We start from the raw sequence: 14,186 nt of genomic DNA, 5'->3' as shown, positions 1-14,186 counted from the left end.
CTCGTTTTGGGTGCTAATTTGGTGGCGGCGATCTGGAAATGCCCTCGGGCTGCAGCTCCCTGGTGTTAGTGTGCATCGCTGAATTCGGATCCTTTATAAGGATTTAACGCGCTTATGCTGATGGGTGCGATCATACCAACACTAATGCACCGGATCCCATCAGAACTCCGCAGTTAAGCGTGTTTGGGCGAGAGTAGTACTAGGATGGGTGACCTCCTGGGAAGTCCTCGTGTTGCACCCCTCTCTTTTTCTTCGGATTTTTTTTTTTTGTCGCCGGGCTTACCGTTTACGGCGGTCCAGCACGCTCGCTTCGTAGGCTTAGTCTGGCCCAGGCCAAAAATACGAGCCGCTGATCTCGTTTTGGGTGCTAATTTGGTGGCGGCGATCTGGAAATGCCCTCGGGCTGCAGCTCCCTGGTGTTAGAGTGCATCGCTGCATTCGGATCCTTTATAAGGATTTAACGCGCTTATGCTGATGGGTGCGATCATACCAACACTAATGCACCGGATCCCATCAGAACTCCGCAGTTAAACGTGTTTGGGCGAGAGTAGTACTAGGATGGGTGACCTCCTGGGAAGTCCTCGTGTTGCACCCCTCTCTTTTTCTTCGGATTTTTTTTTTTTTGTCGCCGGGCTTACCGTTTACGGCGGTCCAGCACGCTCGCTTCATAGGCTTAGCCTGCCCCAGGCCAAAAATACGAGCCGCTGATCTCGTTTTGGGTGCTAATTTGGTGGCGGCGATCTGGAAATGCCCTCGGGCTGCAACTCCCTGGTGTTAGAGTGCATCGCTGCATTCGGATCCTTTATAAGGATTTAACGCGCTTATGCTGATGGGTGCGATCATACCAACACTAATGCACCGGATCCCATCAGAACTCCGCAGTTAAGCGTGTTTGGGCGAGAGTAGTACTAGGATGGGTGACCTCCTGGGAAGTCCTCGTGTTGCACCCCTCTCTTTTTCTTCGGATTTTTTTTTTTTGTCGCCGGGCTTACCGTTTACGACGGTCCAGCACGCTCGCTTCGTAGGCTTAGTCTGCCCCAGGCCAAAAATAAGAGCCGCTGATCTCGTTTTGGGTGATAATTTGGTGACGGCGATCTGGAAATGCCCTCGGGCTGCAGCTCCCTGGTGTTAGAGTGCATCGCTGCATTCGGATCCTTTATAAGGATTTAACGCGCCTATGCTGATGGGTGCGATCATACCAACACTAATGCACCGGATCCCATCAGAACTCCGCAGTTAAGCGTGTTTGGGCGAGAGTAGTACTAGGATGGGTGACCTCCTGGGAAGTCCTCGTGTTGCACCACTCTCTTTTTCTTCGGATTTTTTTTTTTTGTCGCCGGGCTTACCGTTTACGGCGGTCCAGCACGCTCGCTTCGTAGGCTTAGTCTGCCCCAGGCCAAAAATACGAGCCGCTGAACTCGTTTTGGGTGCTAATTTGGTGGCGGCGATCTGGAAATGCCCTCGGGCTGCAGCTCCCTGGTGTTAGAGTGCATCGCTGCATTCGGATCCTTTATAAGGATTTAACGCGCTTATGCTGATGGGTGCGATCATACCAACACTAATGCACCGGATCCCATCAGAACTCCGCAGTTAAGCGTGTGTGGGCGAGAGTAGTACTAGGATGGGTGACCTCCTGGGAAGTCCTCGTGTTGCACCGCTCTCTTTTTCTTCGGATTTTTTTTTTTTGTCGCCGGGCTTACCGTTTACGGCGGTCCAGCACGCTCGCTTCATAGGCTTAGTCTGCCCCAGGCCAAAAATACGAGCCGCTGAACTCGTTTTGGGTGCTAATTTGGTGGCGGCGATCTGGTAATGCCCTCGGGCTGCAGCTCCCTGGTGTTAGAGTGCATCGCTGCATTCGGATCCTTTATAAGGATTTAACGCGCTTATGCTGATGGGTGCGATCATACCAACACTAATGCACCGGATCCCATCAGAACTCCGCAGTTAAGCGTGTTTGGGCGAGAGTAGTACTAGGATGGGTGACCTCCTGGGAAGTCCTCGTGTTGCACCCCTCTCTTTTTCTTCGGATTTTTTTTTTTTGTCGCCGGGCTTACCGTTTACGGCGGTCCAGCACGCTCGCTTCGTAGGCTTAGTCTGCCCCAGGCCAAAAATACGAGCCGCTGATCTCGTTTTGGGTGCTGATTTGGTGGCGGCGATCTGGAAATGCCCTCGGGCTGCAGCTCCCTGGTGTTAGAGTGCATCGCTGCATTCGGATCCTTTATAAGGATTTAACGCGCTTATGCTGATGGGTGCGATCATACCAACACAAATGCATCGGATCCCATCAGAACTCCGCAGTTAAGCGCGTTTGGGCGAGAGTAGTACTAGGATGGGTGACCTCCTGGGAAGTCCTCGTGTTGCACCCCTCTCTTTTTCTTCGGATTTTTTTTTTTTTGTCGCCGGGCTTACCGTTTACGGCGGTCCAGCACGCTCGCTTCGTAGGCTTAGTCTGCCCCAGGCCAAAAATACGAGCCGCTGATCTCGTTTTGGGTGCTGATTTGGTGGCGGCGATCTGGAAATGCCCTCGGGCTGCAGCTCCCTGGTGTTAGAGTGCATCGCTGAATTCGGATCCTTTATAAGGATTTAACGCGCTTATGCTGATGGGTGCGATCATACCAACACTAATGCACCGGATCCCATCAGAACTCCGCAGTTAAGCGTGTTTGGGCGAGAGTAGTACTAGGATGGGTGACCTCCTGGGAAGTCCTCGTGTTGCACCCCTCTCTTTTTCTTCGGATTTTTTTTTTTTGTCGCCGGGCTTACCGTTTACGGCGGTCCAGCACGCTCGCTTCGTAGGCTTAGTCTGCCCCAGGCCAAAAATACGAGCCGCTGATCTCGTTTTGGGTGCTAATTTGGTGGCGGCGATCTGGAAATGCCCTCGGGCTGCAGCTCCCTGGTGTTAGAGTGCATCGCTGCATTCGGATCCTTTATAAGGATTTAACGCGCTTATGCTGATGGGTGCGATCATACCAACACTAATGCACCGGATCCCATCAGAACTCCACAGTTAAACGTGTTTGGGCGAGAGTAGTACTAGGATGGGTGACCTCCTGGGAAGTCCTCGTGTTGCACCCCTCTCTTTTTCTTCGGATTTTTTTTTTTTTGTCGCCGGGCTTACCGTTTACGGCGGTCCAGCACGCTCGCTTCATAGGCTTAGTCTGCCCCAGGCCAAAAATACGAGCCGCTGATCTCGTTTTGGGTGCTAATTTGGTGGCGGCGATCTGGAAATGCCCTCGGGCTGCAACTCCTTGGTGTTAGAGTGCATCGCTGCATTCGGATCCTTTATAAGGATTTAACGCGCTTATGCTGATGGGTGCGATCATACCAACACTAATGCACCGGATCCCATCAGAACTCCGCAGTTAAGCGTGTTTGGGCGAGAGTAGTACTAGGATGGGTGACCTCCTGGGAAGTCCACGTGTTGCACCCCTCTCTTTTTCTTCGGATTTTTTTTTTTTGTCGCCGGGCTTACTGTTTACGACGGTCCAGCACGCTCGCTTCGTAGGCTTAGTCTGCCCCAGGCCAAAAATAAGAGCCGCTGATCTCGTTTTGGGTGATAATTTGGTGGCGGCGATCTGGAAATGCCCTCGGGCTGCAGCTCCCTGGTGTTAGAGTGCATCGCTGCATTCGGATCCTTTATAAGGATTTAACGCGCTTATGCTGATGGGTGCGATCATACCAACACTAATGCACCGGATCCCATCAGAACTCCGCAGTTAAGCGTGTTTGGGCGAGAGTAGTACTAGGATGGGTGACCTCCTGGGAAGTCCTCGTGGTGCACCGCTCTCTTTTTCTTCGGATTTTTTTTTTTTGTCGCCGGGCTTACCGTTTACGGCGGTCCAGCACGCTCGCTTCGTAGGCTTAGTCTGCCCCAGGCAAAAAATACGAGCCGCTGAACTCGTTTTGGGTGCTAATTTGGTGGCGGCGATCTGGAAATGCCCTCGGGCTGCAGCTCCCTGGTGTTAGAGTGCATCGCTGCATTCGGATCCTTTATAAGGATTTAACGCGCTTATGCTGATGGGTGCGATCATACCAACACTAATGCACCGGATCCCATCAGAACTCCGCAGTTAAGCGTGTTTGGGCGAGAGTAGTACTAGGATGGGTGACCTCCTGGGAAGTCCTCGTGTTGCACCCCTCTCTTTTTCTTCGGATTTTTTTTTTTTGTCGCCGGGCTTACCGTTTACGGCAGTCCAGCACGCTCGCTTCGTAGGCTTAGTTTGCCCCAGGCCAAAAATACGAGCCGCTGATCTCGTTTTGGGTGCTAATTTGGTGGCGGCGATCTGGAAATGCCCTCGGGCTGCAACTCCCTGGTGTTAGAGTGCATCGCTGCATTCGGATCCTTTATAAGGATTTAACGCGCTTATGCTGATGGGTGCGATCATACCAACACTAATGCACCGGATCCCATCAGAACTCCGCAGTTAAGCGTGTTTGGGCGAGAGTAGTACTAGGATGGGTGACCTCCTGGGAAGTCCTCGTGTTGCACCCCTCTCTTTTTCTTCGGATTTTTTTTTTTTTGTCACCGGGCTTACCGTTTACGGCGGTCCAGCACGCTCGCTTCGTAGGCTTAGTCTGCCCCAGGCCAAAAATACGAGCCGCTGAACTCGTTTTGGGTGCTAATTTGGTGGCGGCGATCTGGAAATGCCCTCGGGCTGCAGCTCCCTGGTGTTAGAGTGCATCGCTGCATTCGGATCCTTTATAAGGATTTAACGCGCTTATGCTGATGGGTGCGATCATACCAACACTAATGCACCGGATCCCATCAGAACTCCGCAGTTAAGCGTGTGTGGGCGAGAGTAGTACTAGGATGGGTGACCTCCTGGGAAGTCCTCGTGTTGCACCGCTCTCTTTTTCTTCGGATTTTTTTTTTTTGTCGCCGGGCTTACCGTTTACGGCGGTCCAGCACGCTCGCTTCGTAGGCTTAGTCTGCCCCAGGCCAAAAATACGAGCCGCTGAACTCGTTTTGGGTGCTAATTTGGTGGCGGCGATCTGGTAATGCCCTCGGGCTGCAGCTCCCTGGTGTTAGAGTGCATCGCTGCATTCGGATCCTTTATAAGGATTTAACGCGCTTATGCTGATGGGTGCGATCATACCAACACTAATGCACCGGATCCCATCAGAACTCCGCAGTTAAGCGTGTTTGGGCGAGAGTAGTACTAGGATGGGTGACCTCCTGGGAAGTCCTCGTGTTGCAGCCCTCTCTTTTTCTTCGGATTTTTTTTTTTTGTCGCCGGGCTTACCGTTTACGGCGGTCCAGCACGCTCTCTTCGTAGGCCTAGTCTGCCCCAGGCCAAAAATACGAGCCGCTGATCTCGTTTTGGGTGCTAATTTGGTGGCGGCGATCTGGAAATGCCCTCGGGCTGCAGCTCCCTGGTGTTAGAGTGCATCGCTGCATTCGGATCCTTTATAAGGATTTAACGCGCTTATGCTGATGGGTGCGATCATACCAACACAAATGCATCGGATCCCATCAGAACTCCGCAGTTAAGCGCGTTTGGGCGAGAGTAGTACTAGGATGGGTGACCTCCTGGGAAGTCCTCGTGTTGCACCCCTCTCTTTTTCTTCGGATTTTTTTTTTTTTGTCGCCGGGCTTACCGTTTACGGCGGTCCAGCACGCTCGCTTCGTAGGCTTAGTCTGCCCCAGGCCAAAAATACGAGCCGCTGATCTCGTTTTGGGTGCTAATTTGGTGGCGGCGATCTGGAAATGCCCTCGGGCTGCAGCTCCCTGGTGTTAGAGTGCATCGCTGAATTCGGATCCTTTATAAGGATTTAACGCGCTTATGCTGATGGGTGCGATCATACCAACACTCATGCACCGGATCCCATCAGAACTCCGCAGTTAAGCGTGTTTGGGCGAGAGTAGTACTAGGATGGGTGACCTCCTGGGAAGTCCTCGTGTTGCACCCCTCTCTTTTTCTTCGGATTTTTTTTTTTTGTCGCCGGGCTTACCGTTTACGGCGGTCCAGCACGCTCGCTTCGTAGGCTTAGTCTGCCCCAGGCCAAAAATACGAGCCGCTGATCTCGTTTTGGGTGCTAATTTGGTGGCGGCGATCTGGAAATGCCCTCGGGCTGCAGCTCCCTGGTGTTAGAGTGCATCGCTGCATTCGGATCCTTTATAAGGATTTAACGCGCTTATGCTGATGGGTGCGATCATACCAACACTAATGCACCGGATCCCATCAGAACTCCGCAGTTAAACGTGTTTGGGCGAGAGTAGTACTAGGATGGGTGACCTCCTGGGAAGTCCTCGTGTTGCACCCCTCTCTTTTTCTTCGGATTTTTTTTTTTTGTCGCCGGGCTTACCGTTTACGGCGGTCCAGCACGCTCGCTTCATAGGCTTAGTCTGCCCCAGGCCAAAAATACGAGCCGCTGATCTCGTTTTGGGTGCTAATTTGGTGGCGGCGATCTGGAAATGCCCTCGGGCTGCAACTCCCTGGTGTTAGAGTGCATCGCTGCATTCGGATCCTTTATAAGGATTTAACGCGCTTATGCTGATGGGTGCGATCATACCAACACTAATGCACCGGATCCCATCAGAACTCCGCAGTTAAGCGTGTTTGGGCGAGAGTAGTACTAGGATGGGTGACCTCCTGGGAAGTCCTCGTGTTGCACCCCTCTCTTTTTCTTCGGATTTTTTTTTTTTGTCGCCGGGCTTACCGTTTACGACGGTCGAGCACGCTCGCTTCGTAGGCTTAGTCTGCCCCAGGCCAAAAATAAGAGCCGCTGATCTCGTTTTGGGTGATAATTTGGTGGCGGCGATCTGGAAATGCCCTCGGGCTGCAGCTCCCTGGTGTTAGAGTGCATCGCTGCATTCGGATCCTTTATAAGGATTTAACGCGCTTATGCTGATGGGTGCGATCATACCAACACTAATGCACCGGATCCCATCAGAACTCCGCAGTTAAGCGTGTTTGGGCGAGAGTAGTACTAGGATGGGTGACCTCCTGGGAAGTCCTCGTGTTGCACCGCTCTCTTTTTCTTCGGATTTTTTTTTTTTTGTCGCCGGGCTTACCGTTTACGGCGGTCCAGCATGCTCGCTTCGTAGGCTTAGTCTGCCCCAGGCCAAAAATACGAGCCGCTGAACTCGTTTTGGGTGCTAATTTGGTGGCGGCGATCTGGAAATGCCCTCGGGCTGCAGCTCCCTGGTGTTAGAGTGCATCGCTGCATTCGGATCCTTTATAAGGATTTAACGCGCTTATGCTGATGGGTGCGATCATACCAACACTAATGCACCGGATCCCATCAGAACTCCGCAGTTAAGCGTGTTTGGGCGAGAGTAGTACTAGGATGGGTGACCTCCTGGGAAGTCCTCGTGTTGCACCCCTCTCTTTTTCTTCGGATTTTTTTTTTTTGTCGCCGGGCTTACCGTTTACGGCAGTCCAGCACGCTCGCTTCGTAGGCTTAGTCTGCCCCAGGCCAAAAATACGAGCCGCTGATCTCGTTTTGGGTGCTAATTTGGTGGCGGCGATCTGGAAATGCCCTCGGGCTGCAACTCCCTGGTGTTAGAGTGCATCGCTGCATTCGGATCCTTTATAAGGATTTAACGCGCTTATGCTGATGGGTGCGATCATACCAACACTAATGCACCGGATCCCATCAGAACTCCGCAGTTAAGCGTGTTTGGGCGAGAGTAGTACTAGGATGGGTGACCTCCTGGGAAGTCCTCGTGTTGCACCCCTCTCTTTTTCTTCGGATTTTTTTTTTTTTTGTCGCCGGGCTTACCGTTTACGGCGGTCCAGCACGCTCGCTTCGTAGGCTTAGTCTGCCCCAGGCCAAAAATACGAGCCGCTGATCTCGTTTTGGGTGCTAATTTGGTGGCGGCGATCTGGAAATGCCCTCGGGCTGCAACTCCCTGGTGTTAGAGTGCATCGCTGCATTCGGATCCTTTATAAGGATTTAACGCGCTTATGCTGATGGGTGCGATCATACCAACACTAATGCACCGGATCCCATCAGAACTCCGCAGTTAAGCGTGTTTGGGCGAGAGTAGTACTAGGATGGGTGACCTCCTGGGAAGTCCTCGTGTTGCACCGCTCTCTTTTTCTTCGGATTTTTTTTTTTTGTCGCCGGGCTTACCGTTTACGGCGGTCCAGCACGCTCGCTTCGTAGGCTTAGTCTGCCCCAGACCAAAAATACGAGCCGCTGAACTCGTTTTGGGTGCTAATTTGGTGGCGGCGATCTGGAAATGCCCTCGGGCTGCAGCTCCCTGTTGTTAGAGTGCATCGCTGCATTCGGATCCTTTATAAGGATTTAACGCGCTTATGCTGATGGGTGCGATCATACCAACACTAATGCACCGGATCCCATCAGAACTCCGCAGTTAAGCGTGTTTGGGCGAGAGTAGTACTAGGATGGGTGACCTCCTGGGAAGTCCTCGTGTTGCACCCCTCTCTTTTTCTTCGGATTTTTTTTTTTTGTAGCCGGGCTTACCGTTTACGGCGGTCCAGCACGCTCGCTTCGTAGGCTTAGTCTGCCCCAGGCCAAAAATACGAGCCGCTGAACTCGTTTTGGGTGCTAATTTGGTGGCGGCGATCTGGAAATGCCCTCGGGCTGCAGCTCCCTGGTGTTAGAGTGCATCGCTGCATTCGGATCCTTTATAAGGATTTAACGCGCTTATGCTGATGGGTGCGATCATACCAACACTAATGCACCGGATCCCATCAGAACTCCGCTGTTAAGCGTGTTTGGGCGAGAGTAGTACTAGGATGGGTGACCTCCTGGGAAGTCCTCGTGTTGCACCCGTCTCTTTTTCTTCGGATTTTTTTTTTTTGTCGCCGGGCTTACCGTTTACGGCGGTCCAGCACGCTCGCTTCGTAGGCTTAGTCTGCCCCAGGTCAAAAATACGAGCCGCTGAACTCGTTTTGGGTGCTAATTTGGTGGCGGCGATCTGGAAATGCCCTCGGGCTGCAGCTCCCTGGTGTTAGAGTGCATCGCTGCATTCGGATCCTTTATAAGGATTTAACGCGCTTATGCTGATGGGTGCGATCATACCAACACTAATGCACCGGATCCCATCAGAACTCCGCAGTTAAGCGTGTTTGGGCGAGAGTAGTACTAGGATGGGTGACCTCCTGGGAAGTCCTCGTGTTGCACCCCTCTCTTTTTCTTCGGATTTTTTTTTTTTGTCGCCGGGCTTACCGTTTACGGCAGTCCAGCACGCTCGCTTCGTAGGCTTAGTCTGCCCCAGGCCAAAAATACGAGCCGCTGATCTCGTTTTGGGTGCTAATTTGGTGGCGGCGATCTGGAAATGCCCTCGGGCTGCAACTCCCTGGTGTTAGAGTGCATCGCTGCATTCGGATCCTTTATAAGGATTTAACGCGCTTATGCTGATGGGTGCGATCATACCAACACTAATGCACCGGATCCCATCAGAACTCCGCAGTTAAGCGTGTTTGGGCGAGAGTAGTACTAGGATGGGTGACCTCCTGGGAAGTCCTCGTGTTGCACCCCTCTCTTTTTCTTCGGATTTTTTTTTTTTTGTCGCCGGGCTTACCGTTTACGGCGGTCCAGCACGCTCGCTTCGTAGGCTTAGTCTGCCCCAGGCCAAAAATACGAGCCGCTGATCTCGTTTTGGGTGCTAATTTGGTGGCGGCGATCTGGAAATGCCCTCGGGCTGCAGCTCCCTGGTGTTAGAGTGCATCGCTGAATTCGGATCCTTTATAAGGATTTAACGCGCTTATGCTGATGGGTGCGATCATACCAACACTAATGCACCGGATCCCATCAGAACTCCGCAGTTAAGCGTGTTTGGGCGAGAGTAGTACTAGGATGGGTGACCTCCTGGGAAGTCCTCGTGTTGCACCCCTCTCTTTTTCCTCGGATTTTTTTTTTTTGTCGCCGGGCTTACCGTTTACGGCGGTCCAGCACGCTCGCTTCGTAGGCTTAGTCTGCCCCAGGCCAAAAATACGAGCCGCTGATCTCGTTTTGGGTGCTAATTTGGTGGCGGCGATCTGGAAATGCCCTCGGGCTGCAGCTCCCTGGTGTTAGAGTGCATCGCTGCATTCGGATCCTTTATAAGGATTTAACGCGCTTATGCTGATGGGTGCGATCATACCAACACTAATGCACCGGATCCCATCAGAACTCCGCAGTTAAACGTGTTTGGGCGAGAGTAGTACTAGGATGGGTGACCTCCTGGGAAGTCCTCGTGTTGCACCCCTCTCTTTTTCTTCGGATTTTTTTTTTTTGTCGCCGGGCTTACCGTTTACGGCGGTCCAGCACGCTCGCTTCATAGGCTTAGTCTGCCCCAGGCCAAAAATACGAGCCGCTGATCTCGTTTTGGGTGCTAATTTGGTGGCGGCGATCTGGAAATGCCCTCGGGCTGCAACTCCCTGGTGTTAGAGTGCATCGCTGCATTCGGATCCTTTATAAGGATTTAACGCGCTTATGCTGATGGGTGCGATCATACCAACACTAATGCACCGGATCCCATCAGAACTCCGCAGTTAAGCGTGTTTGGGCGAGAGTAGTACTAGGATGGGTGACCTCCTGGGAAGTCCTCGTGTTGCACCCCTCTCTTTTTCTTCGGATTTTTTTTTTTTGTCGCCGGGCTTACCGTTTACGACGGTCCAGCACGCTCGCTTCGTAGGCTTAGTCTGCCCCAGGCCAAAAATAAGAGCCGCTGATCTCGTTTTGGGTGATAATTTGGTGGCGGCGATCTGGAAATGCCCTCGGGCTGCAGCTCCCTGGTGTTAGAGTGCATCGCTGCATTCGGATCCTTTATAAGGATTTAACGCGCTTATGCTGATGGGTGCGATCATACCAACACTAATGCACCGGATCCCATCAGAACTCCGCAGTTAAGCGTGTTTGGGCGAGAGTAGTACTAGGATGGGTGACCTCCTGGGAAGTCCTCGTGTTGCACCCCTCTCTTTTTCTTCGGATTTTTTTTTTTTGTCGCCGGGCTTACCGTTTACGGCAGTCCAGCACGCTCGCTTCGTAGGCTTAGTCTGCCCCAGGCCAAAAATACGAGCCGCTGATCTCGTTTTGGGTGCTAATTTGGTGGCGGCGATCTGGAAATGCCCTCGGGCTGCAACTCCCTGGTGTTAGAGTGCATCGCTGCATTCGGATCCTTTATAAGGATTTAACGCGCTTATGCTGATGGGTGCGATCATACCAACACTAATGCACCGGATCCCATCAGAACTCCGCAGTTAAGCGTGTTTGGGCGAGAGTAGTACTAGGATGGGTGACCTCCTGGGAAGTCCTCGTGTTGCACCCCTCTCTTTTTCTTCGGATTTTTTTTTTTTTGTCGCCGGGCTTACCGTTTACGGCGGTCCAGCACGCTCGCTTCGTAGGCTTAGTCTGCCCCAGGCTAAAAATACGAGCCGCTGATCTCGTTTTGGGTGCTAATTTGGTGGCGGCGATCTGGAAATGCCCTCGGGCTGCAACTCCCTGGTGTTAGAGTGCATCGCTGCATTCGGATCCTTTATAAGGATTTAACGCGCTTATGCTGATGGGTGCGATCATACCAACACTAATGCACCGGATCCCATCAGAACTCCGCAGTTAAGCGTGTTTGGGCGAGAGTAGTACTAGGATGGGTGACCTCCTGGGAAGTCCTCGTGTTGCACCGCTCTCTTTTTCTTCGGATTTTTTTTTTTGTCGCCGGGCTTACAGTTTACGGCGGTCCAGCACGCTCGCTTCGTAGGCTTAGTCTGCCCCAGACCAAAAATACGAGCCGCTGAACTCGTTTTGGGTGCTAATTTGGTGGCGGCGATCTGGAAATGCCCTCGGGCTGCAGCTCCCTGTTGTTAGAGTGCATCGCTGCATTCGGATCCTTTATAAGGATTTAACGCGCTTATGCTGATGGGTGCGATCATACCAACACTAATGCACCGGATCCCATCAGAACTCCGCAGTTAAGCGTGTTTGGGCGAGAGTAGTACTAGGATGGGTGACCTCCTGGGAAGTCCTCGTGTTGCACCCCTCTCTTTTTCTTCGGATTTTTTTTTTTTGTAGCCGGGCTTACCGTTTACGGCGGTCCAGCACGCTCGCTTCGTAGGCTTAGTCTGCCCCAGGCCAAAAATACGAGCCGCTGAACTCGTTTTGGGTGCTAATTTGGTGGCGGCGATCTGGAAATGCCCTCGGGCTGCAGCTCCCTGGTGTTAGAGTGCATCGCTGCATTCGGATCCTTTATAAGGATTTAACGCGCTTATGCTGATGGGTGCGATCATACCAACACTAATGCACCGGATCCCATCAGAACTCCGCTGGTTAGCGTGTTTGGGCGAGAGTAGTACTAGGATGGGTGACCTCCTGGGAAGTCCTCGTGTTGCACCCGTCTCTTTTTCTTCGGATTTTTTTTTTTTGTCGCCGGGCTTACCGTTTACGGCGGTCCAGCACGCTCGCTTCGTAGGCTTAGTCTGCCCCAGGTCAAAAATACGAGCCGCTGAACTCGTTTTGGGTGCTAATTTGGTGGCGGCGATCTGGAAATGCCCTCGGGCTGCAGCTCCCTGGTGTTAGAGTGCATCGCTGCATTCGGATCCTTTATAAGGATTTAACGCGCTTATGCTGATGGGTGCGATCATACCAACACTAATGCACCGGATCCCATCAGAACTCCGCAGTTAAGCGTGTTTGGGCGAGAGTAGTACTAGGATGGGTGACCTCCTGGGAAGTCCTCGTGTTGCACCCCTCTCTTTTTCTTCGGATTTTTTTTTTTTGTCGCCGGGCTTACCGTTTACGGCGGTCCAGCACGCTCGCTTCGTAGGCTTAGTCTGCCCCAGGCCAAAAATACGAGCCGCTGATCTCGTTTTGGGTGCTAATTTGGTGGCGGCGATCTGGAAATGCCCTCGGGCTGCAGCTCCCTGGTGTTAGAGTGCATCGCTGCATTCGGATCCTTTATAAGGATTTAACGCGCTTATGCTGATGGGTGCGATCATACCAACACTAATGCACCGGATCCCATCAGAACTCCGCAGTTAAGCGTGTGTGGGCGAGAGTAGTACTAGGATGGGTGACCTCCTGGGAAGTCCTCGTGTTGCACCGCTCTCTTTTTCTTCGGATTTTTTTTTTTTGTCGCCGGGCTTACCGTTTACGGCGGTCCAGCACGCTCGCTTCGTAGGCTTAGTCTGCCCCAGGCCAAAAATACGAGCCGCTGAACTCGTTTTGGGTGCTAATTTGGTGGCGGCGATCTGGTAATGCCCTCGGGCTGCAGCTCCCTGGTGTTAGAGTGCATCGCTGCATTCGGATCCTTTATAAGGATTTAACGCGCATATGCTGATGGGTGCGATCATACCAACACTAATGCACCGGATCCCATCAGAACTCCGCAGTTAAGCGTGTTTGGGCGAGAGTAGTACTAGGATGGGTGACCTCCTGGGAAGTCCTCGTGTTGCACCCCTCTCTTTTTCTTCGGATTTTTTTTTTTTGTCGCCGGGCTTACCGTTTACGGCGGTCCAGCACGCTCGCTTCGTAGGCCTAGTCTGCCCCAGGCCAAAAATACGAGCCGCTGATCTCGTTTTGGGTGCTAATTTGGTGGCGGCGATCTGGAAATGCCCTCGGGCTGCAGCTCCCTGGTGTTAGAGTGCATCGCTGCATTCGGATCCTTTATAAGGATTTAACGCGCTTATGCTGATGGGTGCGATCATACCAACACAAATGCATCGGATCCCATCAGAACTCCGCAGTTAAGCGCGTTTGGGCGAGAGTAGTACTAGGATGGGTGACCTCCTGGGAAGTCCTCGTGTTGCACCCCTCTCTTTTTCTTCGGATTTTTTTTTTTTTTGTCGCCGGGCTTACCGTTTACGGCGGTCCAGCACGCTCGCTTCGTAGGCTTAGTCTGCCCCAGGCCAAAAATACGAGCCGCTGATCTCGTTTTGGGTGCTAATTTGGTGGCGGCGATCTGGAAATGCCCTCGGGCTGCAGCTCCCTGGTGTTAGAGTGCATCGCTGCATTCGGATCCTTTATAAGGATTTAACGCGCTTATGCTGATGGGTGCGATCATACCAACACTAATGCACCGGATCCCATCAGAACTCCGCAGTTAAGCGTGTTTGGGCAAGAGTAGTACTAGGATGGGTGACCTCCTGGGAAGTCCTCGTGTTGCACCCCTCTCTTTTTCTTCGGATTTTTTTTTTTTGTCGCCGGGCTTACCGTTTACGACGGTCCAGCACGCTCGCTTCGTAGGCTTAGTCTGCCCCAGGCCAAAAATAAGAGCCGCTGATCTCGTTTTGGGTGAT

General features: G+C 52.4%; 40 non-coding genes across 40 annotated transcripts; all 40 read left to right on the top strand.

The window, feature by feature from the left end:
- Nucleotides 1–122: 122 nt before the first annotated feature.
- LOC126729299 (5S ribosomal RNA) lies at nt 123–241 on the top strand. The gene has a single exon (XR_007656626.1). It is a non-coding gene; the product is annotated as a 5S ribosomal RNA (ribosomal RNA).
- A 235-nt stretch (nt 242–476) lies between these two features.
- LOC126730651 (5S ribosomal RNA) lies at nt 477–595 on the top strand. The gene has a single exon (XR_007657915.1). It is a non-coding gene; the product is annotated as a 5S ribosomal RNA (ribosomal RNA).
- A 236-nt stretch (nt 596–831) lies between these two features.
- LOC126729288 (5S ribosomal RNA) lies at nt 832–950 on the top strand. Its single transcript, XR_007656615.1, has one exon. It is a non-coding gene; the product is annotated as a 5S ribosomal RNA (ribosomal RNA).
- A 235-nt stretch (nt 951–1,185) lies between these two features.
- On the top strand, nt 1,186–1,304 carry LOC126731301 (5S ribosomal RNA). Its single transcript, XR_007658552.1, has one exon. It is a non-coding gene; the product is annotated as a 5S ribosomal RNA (ribosomal RNA).
- A 235-nt stretch (nt 1,305–1,539) lies between these two features.
- LOC126731622 (5S ribosomal RNA) lies at nt 1,540–1,658 on the top strand. Its single transcript, XR_007658866.1, has one exon. It is a non-coding gene; the product is annotated as a 5S ribosomal RNA (ribosomal RNA).
- Nucleotides 1,659–1,893: 235 nt separating this feature from the next.
- On the top strand, nt 1,894–2,012 carry LOC126729277 (5S ribosomal RNA). Its single transcript, XR_007656604.1, has one exon. It is a non-coding gene; the product is annotated as a 5S ribosomal RNA (ribosomal RNA).
- Nucleotides 2,013–2,247: 235 nt separating this feature from the next.
- Nucleotides 2,248–2,366, top strand: LOC126731729 (5S ribosomal RNA). Its single transcript, XR_007658971.1, has one exon. It is a non-coding gene; the product is annotated as a 5S ribosomal RNA (ribosomal RNA).
- Nucleotides 2,367–2,602: 236 nt separating this feature from the next.
- LOC126729264 (5S ribosomal RNA) lies at nt 2,603–2,721 on the top strand. Its single transcript, XR_007656592.1, has one exon. It is a non-coding gene; the product is annotated as a 5S ribosomal RNA (ribosomal RNA).
- Nucleotides 2,722–2,956: 235 nt separating this feature from the next.
- Nucleotides 2,957–3,075, top strand: LOC126731427 (5S ribosomal RNA). Its single transcript, XR_007658674.1, has one exon. It is a non-coding gene; the product is annotated as a 5S ribosomal RNA (ribosomal RNA).
- A 236-nt stretch (nt 3,076–3,311) lies between these two features.
- LOC126729504 (5S ribosomal RNA) lies at nt 3,312–3,430 on the top strand. The gene has a single exon (XR_007656824.1). It is a non-coding gene; the product is annotated as a 5S ribosomal RNA (ribosomal RNA).
- A 235-nt stretch (nt 3,431–3,665) lies between these two features.
- LOC126731673 (5S ribosomal RNA) lies at nt 3,666–3,784 on the top strand. Its single transcript, XR_007658915.1, has one exon. It is a non-coding gene; the product is annotated as a 5S ribosomal RNA (ribosomal RNA).
- Nucleotides 3,785–4,019: 235 nt separating this feature from the next.
- Nucleotides 4,020–4,138, top strand: LOC126729252 (5S ribosomal RNA). Its single transcript, XR_007656581.1, has one exon. It is a non-coding gene; the product is annotated as a 5S ribosomal RNA (ribosomal RNA).
- Nucleotides 4,139–4,373: 235 nt separating this feature from the next.
- Nucleotides 4,374–4,492, top strand: LOC126729240 (5S ribosomal RNA). Its single transcript, XR_007656570.1, has one exon. It is a non-coding gene; the product is annotated as a 5S ribosomal RNA (ribosomal RNA).
- A 236-nt stretch (nt 4,493–4,728) lies between these two features.
- LOC126731620 (5S ribosomal RNA) lies at nt 4,729–4,847 on the top strand. The gene has a single exon (XR_007658864.1). It is a non-coding gene; the product is annotated as a 5S ribosomal RNA (ribosomal RNA).
- Nucleotides 4,848–5,082: 235 nt separating this feature from the next.
- LOC126731293 (5S ribosomal RNA) lies at nt 5,083–5,201 on the top strand. Its single transcript, XR_007658544.1, has one exon. It is a non-coding gene; the product is annotated as a 5S ribosomal RNA (ribosomal RNA).
- Nucleotides 5,202–5,436: 235 nt separating this feature from the next.
- On the top strand, nt 5,437–5,555 carry LOC126731728 (5S ribosomal RNA). The gene has a single exon (XR_007658970.1). It is a non-coding gene; the product is annotated as a 5S ribosomal RNA (ribosomal RNA).
- A 236-nt stretch (nt 5,556–5,791) lies between these two features.
- On the top strand, nt 5,792–5,910 carry LOC126730626 (5S ribosomal RNA). The gene has a single exon (XR_007657892.1). It is a non-coding gene; the product is annotated as a 5S ribosomal RNA (ribosomal RNA).
- A 235-nt stretch (nt 5,911–6,145) lies between these two features.
- On the top strand, nt 6,146–6,264 carry LOC126730650 (5S ribosomal RNA). The gene has a single exon (XR_007657914.1). It is a non-coding gene; the product is annotated as a 5S ribosomal RNA (ribosomal RNA).
- Nucleotides 6,265–6,499: 235 nt separating this feature from the next.
- Nucleotides 6,500–6,618, top strand: LOC126729228 (5S ribosomal RNA). The gene has a single exon (XR_007656558.1). It is a non-coding gene; the product is annotated as a 5S ribosomal RNA (ribosomal RNA).
- A 235-nt stretch (nt 6,619–6,853) lies between these two features.
- Nucleotides 6,854–6,972, top strand: LOC126731351 (5S ribosomal RNA). The gene has a single exon (XR_007658598.1). It is a non-coding gene; the product is annotated as a 5S ribosomal RNA (ribosomal RNA).
- A 236-nt stretch (nt 6,973–7,208) lies between these two features.
- On the top strand, nt 7,209–7,327 carry LOC126729216 (5S ribosomal RNA). The gene has a single exon (XR_007656547.1). It is a non-coding gene; the product is annotated as a 5S ribosomal RNA (ribosomal RNA).
- A 235-nt stretch (nt 7,328–7,562) lies between these two features.
- Nucleotides 7,563–7,681, top strand: LOC126732280 (5S ribosomal RNA). Its single transcript, XR_007659457.1, has one exon. It is a non-coding gene; the product is annotated as a 5S ribosomal RNA (ribosomal RNA).
- Nucleotides 7,682–7,918: 237 nt separating this feature from the next.
- On the top strand, nt 7,919–8,037 carry LOC126731349 (5S ribosomal RNA). The gene has a single exon (XR_007658596.1). It is a non-coding gene; the product is annotated as a 5S ribosomal RNA (ribosomal RNA).
- A 235-nt stretch (nt 8,038–8,272) lies between these two features.
- Nucleotides 8,273–8,391, top strand: LOC126732268 (5S ribosomal RNA). Its single transcript, XR_007659446.1, has one exon. It is a non-coding gene; the product is annotated as a 5S ribosomal RNA (ribosomal RNA).
- Nucleotides 8,392–8,626: 235 nt separating this feature from the next.
- Nucleotides 8,627–8,745, top strand: LOC126731539 (5S ribosomal RNA). The gene has a single exon (XR_007658784.1). It is a non-coding gene; the product is annotated as a 5S ribosomal RNA (ribosomal RNA).
- Nucleotides 8,746–8,980: 235 nt separating this feature from the next.
- On the top strand, nt 8,981–9,099 carry LOC126732256 (5S ribosomal RNA). Its single transcript, XR_007659435.1, has one exon. It is a non-coding gene; the product is annotated as a 5S ribosomal RNA (ribosomal RNA).
- A 235-nt stretch (nt 9,100–9,334) lies between these two features.
- On the top strand, nt 9,335–9,453 carry LOC126732245 (5S ribosomal RNA). The gene has a single exon (XR_007659424.1). It is a non-coding gene; the product is annotated as a 5S ribosomal RNA (ribosomal RNA).
- Nucleotides 9,454–9,689: 236 nt separating this feature from the next.
- LOC126732234 (5S ribosomal RNA) lies at nt 9,690–9,808 on the top strand. Its single transcript, XR_007659413.1, has one exon. It is a non-coding gene; the product is annotated as a 5S ribosomal RNA (ribosomal RNA).
- A 235-nt stretch (nt 9,809–10,043) lies between these two features.
- Nucleotides 10,044–10,162, top strand: LOC126730648 (5S ribosomal RNA). Its single transcript, XR_007657913.1, has one exon. It is a non-coding gene; the product is annotated as a 5S ribosomal RNA (ribosomal RNA).
- Nucleotides 10,163–10,397: 235 nt separating this feature from the next.
- Nucleotides 10,398–10,516, top strand: LOC126732221 (5S ribosomal RNA). The gene has a single exon (XR_007659401.1). It is a non-coding gene; the product is annotated as a 5S ribosomal RNA (ribosomal RNA).
- Nucleotides 10,517–10,751: 235 nt separating this feature from the next.
- LOC126732209 (5S ribosomal RNA) lies at nt 10,752–10,870 on the top strand. Its single transcript, XR_007659390.1, has one exon. It is a non-coding gene; the product is annotated as a 5S ribosomal RNA (ribosomal RNA).
- Nucleotides 10,871–11,105: 235 nt separating this feature from the next.
- Nucleotides 11,106–11,224, top strand: LOC126732198 (5S ribosomal RNA). Its single transcript, XR_007659378.1, has one exon. It is a non-coding gene; the product is annotated as a 5S ribosomal RNA (ribosomal RNA).
- Nucleotides 11,225–11,460: 236 nt separating this feature from the next.
- On the top strand, nt 11,461–11,579 carry LOC126731348 (5S ribosomal RNA). Its single transcript, XR_007658595.1, has one exon. It is a non-coding gene; the product is annotated as a 5S ribosomal RNA (ribosomal RNA).
- Nucleotides 11,580–11,813: 234 nt separating this feature from the next.
- Nucleotides 11,814–11,932, top strand: LOC126732187 (5S ribosomal RNA). The gene has a single exon (XR_007659366.1). It is a non-coding gene; the product is annotated as a 5S ribosomal RNA (ribosomal RNA).
- A 235-nt stretch (nt 11,933–12,167) lies between these two features.
- Nucleotides 12,168–12,286, top strand: LOC126731844 (5S ribosomal RNA). Its single transcript, XR_007659080.1, has one exon. It is a non-coding gene; the product is annotated as a 5S ribosomal RNA (ribosomal RNA).
- Nucleotides 12,287–12,521: 235 nt separating this feature from the next.
- On the top strand, nt 12,522–12,640 carry LOC126732175 (5S ribosomal RNA). The gene has a single exon (XR_007659355.1). It is a non-coding gene; the product is annotated as a 5S ribosomal RNA (ribosomal RNA).
- Nucleotides 12,641–12,875: 235 nt separating this feature from the next.
- On the top strand, nt 12,876–12,994 carry LOC126731619 (5S ribosomal RNA). The gene has a single exon (XR_007658863.1). It is a non-coding gene; the product is annotated as a 5S ribosomal RNA (ribosomal RNA).
- Nucleotides 12,995–13,229: 235 nt separating this feature from the next.
- LOC126732163 (5S ribosomal RNA) lies at nt 13,230–13,348 on the top strand. Its single transcript, XR_007659343.1, has one exon. It is a non-coding gene; the product is annotated as a 5S ribosomal RNA (ribosomal RNA).
- Nucleotides 13,349–13,583: 235 nt separating this feature from the next.
- Nucleotides 13,584–13,702, top strand: LOC126731727 (5S ribosomal RNA). The gene has a single exon (XR_007658969.1). It is a non-coding gene; the product is annotated as a 5S ribosomal RNA (ribosomal RNA).
- A 237-nt stretch (nt 13,703–13,939) lies between these two features.
- On the top strand, nt 13,940–14,058 carry LOC126731303 (5S ribosomal RNA). Its single transcript, XR_007658554.1, has one exon. It is a non-coding gene; the product is annotated as a 5S ribosomal RNA (ribosomal RNA).
- Nucleotides 14,059–14,186: the final 128 nt, after the last annotated feature.

This window comes from Quercus robur, chromosome 5, assembly GCF_932294415.1.
Source record: "Quercus robur chromosome 5, dhQueRobu3.1, whole genome shotgun sequence".
Lineage (NCBI taxonomy): Eukaryota > Viridiplantae > Streptophyta > Magnoliopsida > Fagales > Fagaceae > Quercus > Quercus robur.
Note: the sequence above shows the minus strand (reverse complement) of the source record. Positions and strands in the feature narration are given on the sequence as shown.